A 13,621-nucleotide genomic window follows, 5' to 3' on the forward strand; every position below is an offset into this window, starting at 1 on the left:
CCGTCATAACGAGCGAAGTGGTAGACAATTATGTCACTTCCTTACAGTTGCGTACTGAGCCAGAACCATTAGAACTCACTGAGACGACAAAACAGCATAATGGTATCGTAAATAAAACAATAGTAAACGACGAAATCAGAAAAACAGATAAAGTATATACACAAAGCATGAATAAAAAGAAAAATACGCTCCCAAACCAGACAGAACTCATATATAACAGACAACACATTAATAGATATACAAAGAAACGATACTCTATAGAGACAGCATAAGAAATTACCTAACAATACCTTTACAAGCTAAAAAACAAAAGAAAACGGAATCTCTTAACAACATGGATTGGAACTTCTAAACGAATCTCGTGTTATAGAAACAAATTAACAATGCTCAGAACGACATAAAGGAAACCTGTGTTATGTCACCGACTTCTGACTTATTTTTGTTTTAAATTTTCATTTATATTGTACTTGTCTTTCTTTACTTATATCTGAATTTTCCTTTACCTTAATTACTATCAAGATCTAAACTTAAATTTTCCTTTAGTAAACGATATAGAAAGACTATCAATATGTCTGGCCGATTTCTAGATTAATCACGTGTATCAAATATACGGACAAAGAGTTTACCTCTTATTAGGGACAAAATCCTTTGTGATTACTGTCTGAAATTGTCTCCCGATCAGATACTGGCACATTTATTTATTACGCTGTGCCAGCCAATATCTTAGGATAGAAGGAATTCTTAACCAGGGAAACAGATAACATACTGAGGTGAAGAATCTAACACTTACTCTTAATATCAAATTTCTCAATATCAACTACTTTAATACTGTTTGCAATCGTGGCTTTTTAAACATTTATTCTACTCCGCTTAGGTTCCAATTTTATGAGTGGTAATTTGAAATCATTCTCAGGCCAATATCAGGTATAAAACACAAAGCACATTTATTGAGATCTTAAATTTATACATTTTACATACATACACTCAGTCAATTCTTTGTCATTCTATAAGAAAAACTAGTTAAACCAATAAAACATAATTGGATAAAATCATTAACTCTTTCTATGGGATTAAGATTTGTATATTGTAAATTTAATAAAATTTACAATATACAAGTCTTAAATTTCACCCATTCAATTCTCTTCTAAATTACGTTAGTCATTCACTTAGAATACTTGTCACAATTCACCTATAAAGTTTCTCTAACAAAATATTCAGTGGAGTTATGCCACTGCTATCAACGATAATCACCTAAGAGTTCTATACTATATTATCCTTGCTCACTAACTACATTACATTTCTTCACTCTAAGTGGGAAAGGAATAACAAATTTCTGTACCTTAACAGCTCTTAGAAGGATTAACAGATCCATCATTTAATTCACATTTCGGCTTACACTGCTCGATCATCCTTCCATGCATTGGGGACAGACTATCTCTGCTTGGCCTTTGTCCACCTGGATACTCATGGAGGTCATCCTGTTTAGCTTTATCGTACGTCTGGCGATGTGCCCGCATCTCTCTGGTTCCGTTCCCGCTTGTTCTCGTCAGTGCTGCCAGTTCGACAGTTTCACTCAGCTATCCCATTCCGAGGAGATATCTAGGCAGGGCGCTGGAACTGTGCGTGCTGACATCTAACATCTCAGAGCGATCCGGAATCAGAATCAGGAGGCGAGAGAAAGGCCCATCGTCCAGCCACGTAAAAACCCGGAAGAAGTCATGAGCAAAAAGTGAGAAAAAGCCTTGATAAAGGTGAGCAAACCCCTTTTATTCTGCATCCTTGGCGCCCTCATTACTGCTACCTTTTTCTCACGGCACTCGTCCTCCTTGCTCGCGATATGATATGGTATACCGTGTCTCCTTGTGTAGCATCTTCTGGGGAAACGAACGAGTGCCGCTTTCTGCAAAAGTGCTTATGCCTCAAGCCAAATGCTTACCCGCGTATGTTGGACTTTAGTTTACACCTTGATAAACAATTCGTTTTACATGGAATTCCCTTTTATAATTACATTTTACAAACTGGAAATCTTTACTCAGATTTGAATAAACAAGATATCTTATACAATGATACATGAAATGTATTTATAACCCTAATTACAATCTTTTCTTTGCTCAAATACAAGTTTCTCCTTGGTGACATTAGATATTGAGTGAATTAATTTTTTTAATAAATTCTCCCATTGAAGATCTAACACCTGGCACCTGATCAATGAAATGCTGGACAATACACACAAAACCCCTGCCTCAGAAACAAACTACAGCTTTCTTTGCGAGCGAAAATCCTTCAAACTGTTGGCAACCAACTTTAACAGCACTCCGCGAACTTTGTTCAAACCTAAGGTAAATATTTTCTCCTCGCAGAAAGAAAAGAAACGTTCTCCACTAGGACCACGATCAACACAATGAATGTGGTTCCCACAGTAACAAACGAAGAACTGTCACTTGCGATTCAATAATTAACTAACCTATATCCAGTTCTATTAAAACTATCAAATAAACATCTTCGAAACGGGACACATACCTGAAATACTATAGACTGTATTAAACACTAGTGTACATGAACACGGAAAAAGTAGCAATAGAATTAATTACAGACCCATCGTCACATTGTCTGTAATCAACTAAATCATGGAGTGCATTGCGTTTTGAAAACTCTCCGCATACGTGGAAAAATTCCAAATCATACCAAAAACACAGCATGGCTTTCAAAAAAAAAATATATATATAAATAAATAAAGAAACATCAACACTCCTGAAAGATTTCACAGACCTAAGAAAAGCTGCATTAGATAACAGAATAATATTAGTAGTTTTTATTGACCTAACAAATGCATTTGGCACATTAACACACAAAAAACTAACACATAACGGAATCTGAGGATGTCTACTCCAATAGTTCAAAGCATACATGAAAAACAGAAAGCATATAACACGTATAGGATCAGGTCAGCGTATAGCAAAGAGGTACCAGTAACCTGTGTAACAGTCATCTATCTATCTCTCCCTTCCATCTGATTCAGACGGGTTGGGTCTCCTCCTAATGAGGAGTCACAGCTAGCATGCAACTCTTCTGTTGCATGCTAGCTGTGACGTATTCTTGACTGTAGTCCGTGTTTGTTTACGGGGCCGGTTTGCCTGCTTCCGGGATGAAAAATCCCAGCTAAACTGGAGAAAACCCTACAGCCTACCTCCAAGACAGGCTAACTTGGCTATCTGAGGAATATCCTTGAGCTCCTCACGTCACCGACGGGAATCGAACCTAGGACACTCTTTCCCCAGGCATATGGGTTGTGAAGTGCACAGCCAATAGGCAAACTGCGCGGACGTTTATCATATACACACACGATATTGGCCATCTTCCCCTAAAAAGTAAAATATTCCAACACTCACACGACATGGCTATAGTATCCATTCACGACAAAGCAGATATCGCTTACACAAATATGCAATACAACATCAATCAAATCACTAAATGGTTAACTGAAAACAACATATATATAAATTTTGAAAAAATAAAATTAATGATATCCAAAAACCCCGAAACCCTACATATACAAACTAAATATCTCACTATTCAACATCCATTGTGCTTTATATAAACCAAATGGTGATCTTAAAACCACAAATATCACAAAAGAAAAACAACCCGTTATCTCGGACTTCACTTTGATGCTGAAAAATTGGAATATCCATATGAATATCCTACTCCTATTTTGTTCATATTATCCCACCAATCACGCCACGAATTGTTATCCACTAATATCTTCGTTTCCCATTCAAAACAATAGCGTCACTCATTTACAACTAACAATTACGTCACTTATTTACAATGAACAAATTACGTCACTTATCTACATCTGATAATAATAAACATTCACGTCACGATTCCTTATCTTATCTTGATATTGATCTGGTCTGAAGTGTCCCACCAATCAAGACACCAATGACGTCACTTTTTTACAACTAATAAATTACGTCACTTATCTTCATCTGATAACAAAAAACATTCATGACACGAATCCTTATCTCCAAAAATACCCACAATGCATTACGCGAAGCAAAACACAAGATGTGACATCACTGACACATGTGTCTCCTGGGAAATTCCAAACATTCCAAACTCATGACGTCACTCACAACGACATCATCAGATGAACAACCAATCACGTCACGATTCCTTACCTTATCTTGAACTTGTTCAGAGTGTATCCATTACTACACCCGCTGTATACCACTTTTTGATATCTGTCTGTCAACCATCCTCTGATCCAAGTCAATTGATAATGTTCCAATCCCATATTCTCCAGTTTACACAACAGCCTACAGTGTGGTTTCCTCTCAAATGCCTTAAAAAATCCAACATTATCATAGTGTATCCACTCCCTTTATCCAACTAGGCCGTAACATTGTTAAAAAATTACGTTGTTATAAAATATGACCAAATTGCTGAAACATGACCTTCCTTTAGTAAACACATGTTGCTCCTTGTAGGGTGTAGTTTGTTTGTGTATCCATTTCTGTATGCGAATTCTTACTAACTTCTCTAAACTCTTCACTACCACATCAGAGATACTAATAGGTCGGTAGTTAGACACATCAGTTTTTGTACCACCCTTGTGTAATGGAACTATCATACATTCTTTCCATTCAAGTGGTATTATTCCTGAGCTGAAACTCAAGTTATACAAATGTGTGAAAGGCCTAGCCAATTCAGCTGAACATTCCTTTAAAAAACGAACAGATATTCCATCTGTCCCTATTGACAAATTCTTATCAAGGTTATGCAAGAGCTCTTCAACTTCAATTTCATGAACCTCAAACTCTTCATCCAACGTAGCAGTAGCACCATGCTACATACACCTGGTTGATATATCTTAGTAAAGTGAGCACTCATTAACTGAACAATCTCCTTAGCTTCGGAAACTCGTGTACCATCTAAATTCAATAAAGTTATTCTTCCACGTTCATTCTTTCCTTTGCTTGCGACATAACGATAAAATTGTTTTGGATTGTCATTAGCTTACATAGCTAATTTCTTTTCATACTCTGTTTTAGCTTTTCTCACAATACTCTTTACTTTTCTGGCCTGAGCTTTATATATTTAATATCTCCTCTATTCTCTCCACAGCATGTTCTTGTGGATCTCTAGCTCAATAAGGCTGCACATCCATTTCACTCCAAACCTATTTATTCTTCGAACATTAGGGATACATTCAGATACCACCTCATTCAAGCAGTTTTTCAAAGAATCCCATGCATTGCTGACATTTTTTTCCATTCTGTAACTGATACCATGGGACCAAGGATCGTATTCTTATAAGTTGATCATACTTCCAGCTTTGTAATTCAGCATGTAGCCTGCTTCAATACAAGTAGATACTTTCCAAGAAAGAACAACATGATCACTACCACCAATTGGTGGTAAAATAGCCATATTCTTGACAGAGATCTCTTCTGATGCCATGAGCTAATCCAACACTTTTTGACCTCGAGTTCCTTCTTTTGCATGCTGCTTGAGAAAGTTATCTCGCAACAATTCAATAAATTCTTCTTCTTTCTTATCATGAGATTTCTCTTCTACCCAATCTATGTTTGGAAAATTAAAGTCACTCATAATGATCATTCGCTTCTTTCCCATAAAGCGAAATTAGCGATGGATTTCTTCCTCCCCTACAGCTGAGCTGCCAGGTCTGTAGCAACACCCCACCATATATTTCATTCTGTTAACCACCACTTTACACCAAATAGACTCAAACTCATCGCTACATGGGACATTGTTACCATCATTGTTTTCTTGTATTTCTACCCTAACTAGACTTTACTCATCTGATATCATTAGTAACACTCCTCCCCCTCCCCTATCTCTTCTGTCATTCCTAAAAAGGGTATATCCATTACACTCGATCCCACTTACTATATCTGATTCTGATAGCCAGGTTTCACTACTGTCAACAATCTTAGGCCGCATCGTATTCAATAAAGCAACAAACTCAAATCGTTTGTTTCTAATGCTCCTGGCATTTGTATATAGACAATAAATTACGACCTAGCCTATTCTTATAATTAGATATGCATTGTATTTGGTCTTGTTCTAGAAATTTCTCTTTTCCTTCCTCACACACACTTAAAAGGTCCCAATCCAAAGCATATTTTTCCACTCCTTTGCCACATATATAACCATGTTGAGAGGCATTTATAACTTTATCACTTTTGTATACCATAGCTGAACCTTCACACACCTTTTCTCCATTCTTCCTTTGATGATCTAATTTCTCTGATTCTCTGCATTAAGTCTCATACCAAGAAGTAATTTCTCCAGGCTTGTGATGCCAAATGAATTAATGTGCAGGCCATCATTCTTATTCAAATCTTTTCTGCCATCAACCACACCCCCACATATCTAAAAACTTACATCCATATCTTCTACATAGCCTGCGCGTGAAATCATGTGCTATCATCTTCCTCCTTAACTCAGCACTATCATATCCAGGTAGTAATCCTACAATTTTTACTCTTTCACATTTCTTTCTCGCTTCTTCCTACAGACTTTTCATATTTTCTCTCATACTATGTTTGTCACCACTTAAATTATTTGTACCTACCAGCACTTCCATTTCTTTTACATTTCCTTTTGGGTTTTCCATTACGTTTGTCATATTTTTAATTTTCGCTCCCGGGAAACCAAAAGTGTTGACTCCCTCGGCAAGCGCAAATTTTAAAATTGAGTCATCATACCATATTAACACTTTTTTCTTAGATTTTAACTGACTTACCTTGTTGTTATTAATATTTTGATTACCAAGTTCAGTATTTTCCTACCTGTTCATGTTCTCATCCTTTTTCTTATCCTGTCGAAGTTTAAACCAACGTTTTTCCCCTGGTCGATTTCCCAATAATTTCTTTTAACTGAGCTATTTCTAATGTCAGTGTATCCTCTAGTAAATTATTATCATCATTGCAACAGTGTTTATGTTCAGGACAAACGCTCTCCTCAGTAGCAATTTAGCTTTAGTCACTGCCTTGTTACGACGAGTTTTTGGTGCCATTTTCAAGAGTAGTAAAATCTAATAATTTCTCTGAAATTATGTATTTAAAATATTTTAGTACAATAATTACACTTATAAAACTACGATAATATATTAAAAATACACAATTAAATCGAAGAAAACACTTAATAAATCAACAAAAATCACAAACTTTTCAAGATATCTCTGACAGCACTCTTTTCACCTGCTAGCTTCGACACCAGGCCTATAAGGCTTCCTCTAAGGCTCACTATAAATAGTGAGAATCGAGGCAGGATATAAATAGTTGTTGTCGTTATATGCCATCTAGTTATTTGCAATTGATGGATCTTGTGAACGTAATGCTCTGCGCCCTACTTAATCACTTATCTTTTCTTGACACGAAAGTCAAGAGAGTCTGTTATAAAAATTCTTACTAATGTCCAAAATATCATGGTGCATTCATTCGTCTGGTCTGATAGAACAACATTGTTATAAAATGAATAAAAGTTACTCGAACATTACGTGTCTTTAGTAAATTCATGCTGCTAATTAGGAAAGTATAGTTAGAGTAAACCTCTTTAATTTTAGAATAATGTGGTACAATTATACCAGACGAGTGAATATATCATGGCACTTTTGGAGTTTAGTAAGACTCTTTATATGATACGGCAAGGAAGGTATTTACATGAACTGAACAATATGGGACTGGATTATAAACTATTGGCTTAGATTAGAGGATGAATGACTGATAGACATCAAAATGTGTTATATGGGAGGTGTGAGTCTGCAGAACGTAAGGTAACCGATAGTGTAGTTCAGACAACAAACCTAATTTATTGTTATTTCTCTTTTACGTTAATATCATCGGGAAGTCTAGAATGTGACTGAACGTGTAGTCTTTGCTGATTATTTAAAAGCTATTGTAGACATGAAAATTACTATCTGTTCAATGCATGTGCATGCTCTTTGATGATTTGAGATATTTAATTGCGTATAATATTGGTGGTAGGGGGTTAAAACTGGAACAAACTTATGAGTCCAGCGATCCTGTAGTTGTAGTATACAGTAATTTGAAGATGTGCAGCAATTTAACAAATATTGCAATCTCAAATCCTAGGATAATTTGAAATTTTAAATGAACCTTGACATAAAAGGATAAAAAAGCTTTACTAGACATCGATATGACATCACCTGGACTACTGCTCATTGAGTTGGTCTCCTGGTTTTGTGATTATGCAGATAAATGGCAAAGGCTGCAATGAAGAGTGTTTAAGATACCAATAATCCAGATAGAGAATATGACAACAGATTGAGAATTTGTTGACTGCAAACTACAACAGACAGGAGAAAGAAGAGTGATGTCATAGAGCCGACGAAACTTCCGAAAAGATCATACAGCAGTCCCTTTAGATGGAATTTATCATTTTATAGAGGTGGAGAAAAGATTACATACCATCTTTCGAAATTTAGAATGAATGCAGGTAGGAAAGAGATGAGAGATAGATTTTTTACATCATAGGGTGGAAGAAGAATGGAATGGATGGCCTTTGGAGGGTGTGAGTGTAGTCAGTGTTAATGAATTCAAGAAAATGTATTACATCTGGTGTGAATGATATGCAGCCTTTGTTGATAAATCTCTGGTTTCAGGAGGTCTCTAATAATAATAATAATAATAATAATAATAATAATAATAATAATAATAATAATAAGAAGAAGAAGAAGAAGAAGAAGAAGAATATTCTTATCCACTAATATTAATTCAGTGAATAAGAAAAAAAAATAACACAATAAATTATGTGAAATGAGCAGCATCAGTGAATTTCTGTACCAGTTTTTTCACAAAATCTTTTCTGAATAATGTATAGTAGAAATGAGCCTTAATAAACATTCAAGTTGTTTTAATTTTGTATACGGAAAATGTCTATTATCACAATTTTCTAAATTGAAAGTTAACATATACTGGAATTTCACCGCAAACATCACAAAAATTCTGATTAGTAATAAAAGTGATAGCCTTATAACAAAAAATACTTACATAGGGAGAAAATGGATTTGCCAAAGCAAATATGTTTATTTTTTCTTTAGGAGAAGATGAATAAAAATTAATTGAACTGTATTTTAGTGGCATTAGGTAATCCATAGTCATATGTTGGGATTCGTTGATCATGAGCTCTCCAATAAATAAATCAATTTCCTGTAAGGAAAACAAAAAAAGACAGATTAAGCATTCAATTATTCAAAATATTTAAACATTGCATTTCTTTTTACATAAAGGAAGACAAAAAAACAGCTAATGTTTTACAGATATTAAGAATTATTGCAAATTTTCTGTAAGTTTTCATCTACTATTCCATTAACATGCATTCAAGAATATCTAAACATAGCAGAATTTAAGTTGGTGAAACCATATCTAAGATTCAAAGGCATTACAATATCAGGAATAAGAGTAATTATAAGGAAAGCATTGATGAGCATATTGTTGTTACAATGATTAATATTATTATTATTATTATTATATAATCATTATTTAATATTCAGTATTACCAATAATTTTGTATTCTTCATTTTATTATTAATATTAATATTTACTTTATATTATTATTATTATTATCATCATTATTTTCGTTAGAGGTCGTTGTGTAGGCATACGACCGGGTACACAGTGATACCACTGCTCCCGTTTTTTATACTTTTAAAGTGGTGCTAACTCTTGTTTTTAATTTCAAAGTGTTCCCAAGTAACTCTACTTGTCACGCCAAATACAGTGAGTGATATAAAATTCACTGAATTCGGCTAAAAGTAATCCAAATTTTGAATGGTGTAACTTGAACAGAGGGCCATGGTCAACAACGAGCGAACAACAAAGGACTTGGCTATTTTTACAGTCACACTACAGTTGTTCAAGCGAAGAAAGGTGAGTCATGAAGTGCATCAAATACCTGAAGGACCGTTCGATGGAAATCATATAACCTGGAAATGTGTAGGAATTTGTTATGTGTAGGAACTTGCATATATTAAGTGTAGGAATCTACACTTAACATATGCAAGCCTTTCAGAAACAACCTGGCAAACGTAAATCCATTGCAACAAGTTAGTATGGAATTGCAGACTCTGCAGAGAGAACAAAGCAACACAGCCACTTACGCACAGCTGATTATACCGGAGACAAAATCAGACGGCGAACTGAACCGACAAAAAATACAGGTGAGTCCTATAATTTGAACTCCTTAAATATACCAATAGAACAGGGTTTAACAACAAAAGCCATCTTAGTAGCGCTTTTGAAAGAACTCTTTGATAAACACAATGAACAAATAAGAAAAAAATCTAGCGAATATGAGGATTTGGCAAACATAATACTCGTAATTTACCAGTAGAAGAGGTCTTGCAAACGGTAAAAGACATCAAAATTAGTGTTTCACCAAAATAATTTGATGAAAGAGACATCTTAACTCCATCAAGATATTCCCTAAAAATACAATACGAAGTTTTCAATCAGCAACAAAAAAGACTCCTAATTAATACAAAAAGAAGCCCACACCGAAAATGAATGTGAACCATCAGACAGATGTAGAACATATCAGCAATTTTACGTTGATCATGCCTTTCAGATAATTTATTTGACCTCTCAAACATCAGTCTACTTCCAACCATGCAATCAAATCAATACAAAATAACTTAACGGTGTCATCCACAAATTAGCTTACTAAAAAGCTTCATGGATGCAAGCAGAGATATCGCAACTGTGATCAACAAAAGTGAAAAAAAAAATCCATTGATTACATTGAAGTGCTATAGTCAGAGCTTAAATACATTAAAAGCAAAAATTGTAAAATATATATAACTTATTATTGTTATTTTATTATTCTGCTAAAATGTAATCTTATTAAACCACAACTATAAATTGACATCTACAGTAACGATTATTAATGCATTACATAAAAAAATTAAAATCTATATGAAATTCATTGATAAAAAAATCAGAACCAAATGTTTCATGAATGAATAATATACGGCAACCCCTTGATTAATGCGCCTAATGCGTTCTTTAAAACATGAGCATTAATCGAAACCGCACTAATCGAATATAATAACCTATGGGAAAATGTGTAATTCGTTCCTCAAATTTCTTTTTTGACTGTTAATTTTTTTTATGAAAAAATTAGGGTATGTCTCAAGGCCTAGTTTAAGGAAAACCATGAAGCTGAAAGACGATGAAACATATTCAGAATATATATTTATTATACTGCTTCTTAACAGAGAATTTAGTTAACGTAGTTTGGTGGGCATTCTGTTTCTTTTTTTCATACAACGACGGCATAGCCCTATTGCCACTTTTGCAAATTTTACTGTTACTCTCTTCACCTGGGTCAGTCTCTAAGCCTTGCTGCTTAAAAGATTTGATTGTACGAAAACTATTTTCAAATTGTTTCTGTGAAATCTCTTTGGGCTTTTCAGTGATTAAATTATCTTCACATTCTTCAGGATCTTCCAGCTGAGCATCTAAATTTAGCAGGTCGGAATCAGTCAGCTTCTCAGAATGAGATTTAATTAATTTAGATTCATTTGAGAAGCCTCTAAAATCATTTGCACAATGTGGAAGAATGTGCTCCCATACGGCTCGCAGATTTCTAGCAGTAATTTCATTCGACTTTATAACCAGGCTGTGATTTCTCTGATTTGGCTAGAAAAGTCTTGGAAGGCATTCGCTTCCAAAAAAAAGGCCGGTTTCATCCACATTAAATATTTGTTGATCACAATAGTCCCCTTCTTACACAATTTTCTTCAAAATCTCTGGATATCTCCTTATCTTCACTTGTAGATTTGCCTGTGATTAGAATATTATGTAGGCTATTTCTCTTTTTGAAAAGCTCAAATACCCAGCACTAACGTGGAATTCTTCTTCTTTCCATCATTGATAGCCCTTTCTTTCCAGGTTACAAAGAGACAATGCTTTTGATTTAATAAGGCCAGTGTTTAGCGGGATCCGTTTATGGTTACAATCTTTGATCCATGTAAAAAGAAGTCTCTCTAATTCAATCATTATAATACTTTGATTTTCAGTGCATGCATGATGAACTTCAAGCAGCCTTATCTTTCTCGTTGTATTCAGCAGATGATTCACCCATTTTTGTGTTCTTGTCCTGTCTTTGCTCTGGACTTGGGTTATTCATTTTCTTTATTATTTCACGTTTTTCTTCAAATCAGATTACTTTTCGAATCATTTTCGTACTTCTATTTTTTGCTCACTGATTCATTTACTCATGATTAAAGGTTAGGAAAATAATTAAAAATAAAAAAGTAGGGAAAACAATTGCCCGAGATGTGATGGGCAAAATGCTATGTAAAGCACACGACATAAATTTTGGCGGTAAATTTGGAACGTAGGGTGAATGGAAATAGTGTAGTATGCCATTAAAAATAATGGCATGCTTCACTATCTGTAAAATGTTTCAAATCGGTAACTAAATTATTTCATCTTGGTGAGTGATTTTTTAAAATAGTTAGCCATAAAAATGTATGGATCGAAAATTTTTAAAATCTGTTTTTAAGATGTATATAGTCGCACTAATCGATTTTTAGAGGCGCACTAATAGAATTTGGGTATCGAAAAAAAATGACGCACTAATAGAAAACGCACTAATCGGGGGCGCATTAATCGAGGGATTGCTGTATAATCATAATTTTAATAATAAAAATCATTGAATTAAAAAAAAAAAAAACAGGCAACACGCTAAAGCAAGCCTTGGGAATATGGAAATCAAAGGGTACTTCGCCTTCAGTACGAAGTTCATCCAAAAAAATTAACCTGGTCTTTGTGATCTTAAATGTGTTGTGTCCTGGGGCATCACTCGCTCCTAAAGCTAATCTATGGTGATGCAAGTCCGTTACCGGTTCATTTGCTTTCCACAGTGAAGGTTAATCTAACAAGTAAAGCCAAGGTCATGTCCTGCAACAAATGCCTTTAATCTTTGTGTGAAGAAGGGGGATGGTCCATACTGTTGCGGTTGTCACCAGAGGCAACACTACCAGTGTTCTGCATTTGCCGCTGGAAAAGAGAAGGATTAACTAAATATATATAATGCAGCTCCTCACAATGCCCAGAAAAGCTGAGATGCAAAAATTAATCTAAACGCAAAAGCAGCGAAATGAGGAAAGGTAAGTCAATTCCTGATTATCATTACTGATATTGATAATTTAGATTCGTTTAAAAATACGGTGAAAGAAATACCTAATTCCCATATGGAAAAAATTAGCAATATATGCAAGGATTACGAACACTGTTTACAGTACCGTATTGGTAGAGTCGGAGAAATGATTTGATCTGTGTGCACTATAAAATTTGATCTGTTAGCAGTAATGGAAGAAGAGCAAATTCTTATGCTCGAGAATGAAGAGTTCAGAAAAAAAGTGATAAGACGGGATATCCAAAGGGTCAGAAGATCTGAACTCTCTATTACAATCGATTGGAACAGCAATTCGAAATAAAGAAATATTGGCTTACACCGGTCACATCCATTTATATCACCACCGTAAATCGAGGATCATAACGAAATGAAGAGAGACCACCACCTGTAATTGCACACTTCACCGGTTAAAGCTTGAGAGATCACA

Source organism: Typopeltis vanoorti, chromosome 17, assembly GCF_054136105.1.
Source record: "Typopeltis vanoorti isolate ZY-2024b chromosome 17, IOZ_Tvanoo_1.0, whole genome shotgun sequence".
Lineage (NCBI taxonomy): Eukaryota > Metazoa > Arthropoda > Arachnida > Uropygi > Thelyphonidae > Typopeltis > Typopeltis vanoorti.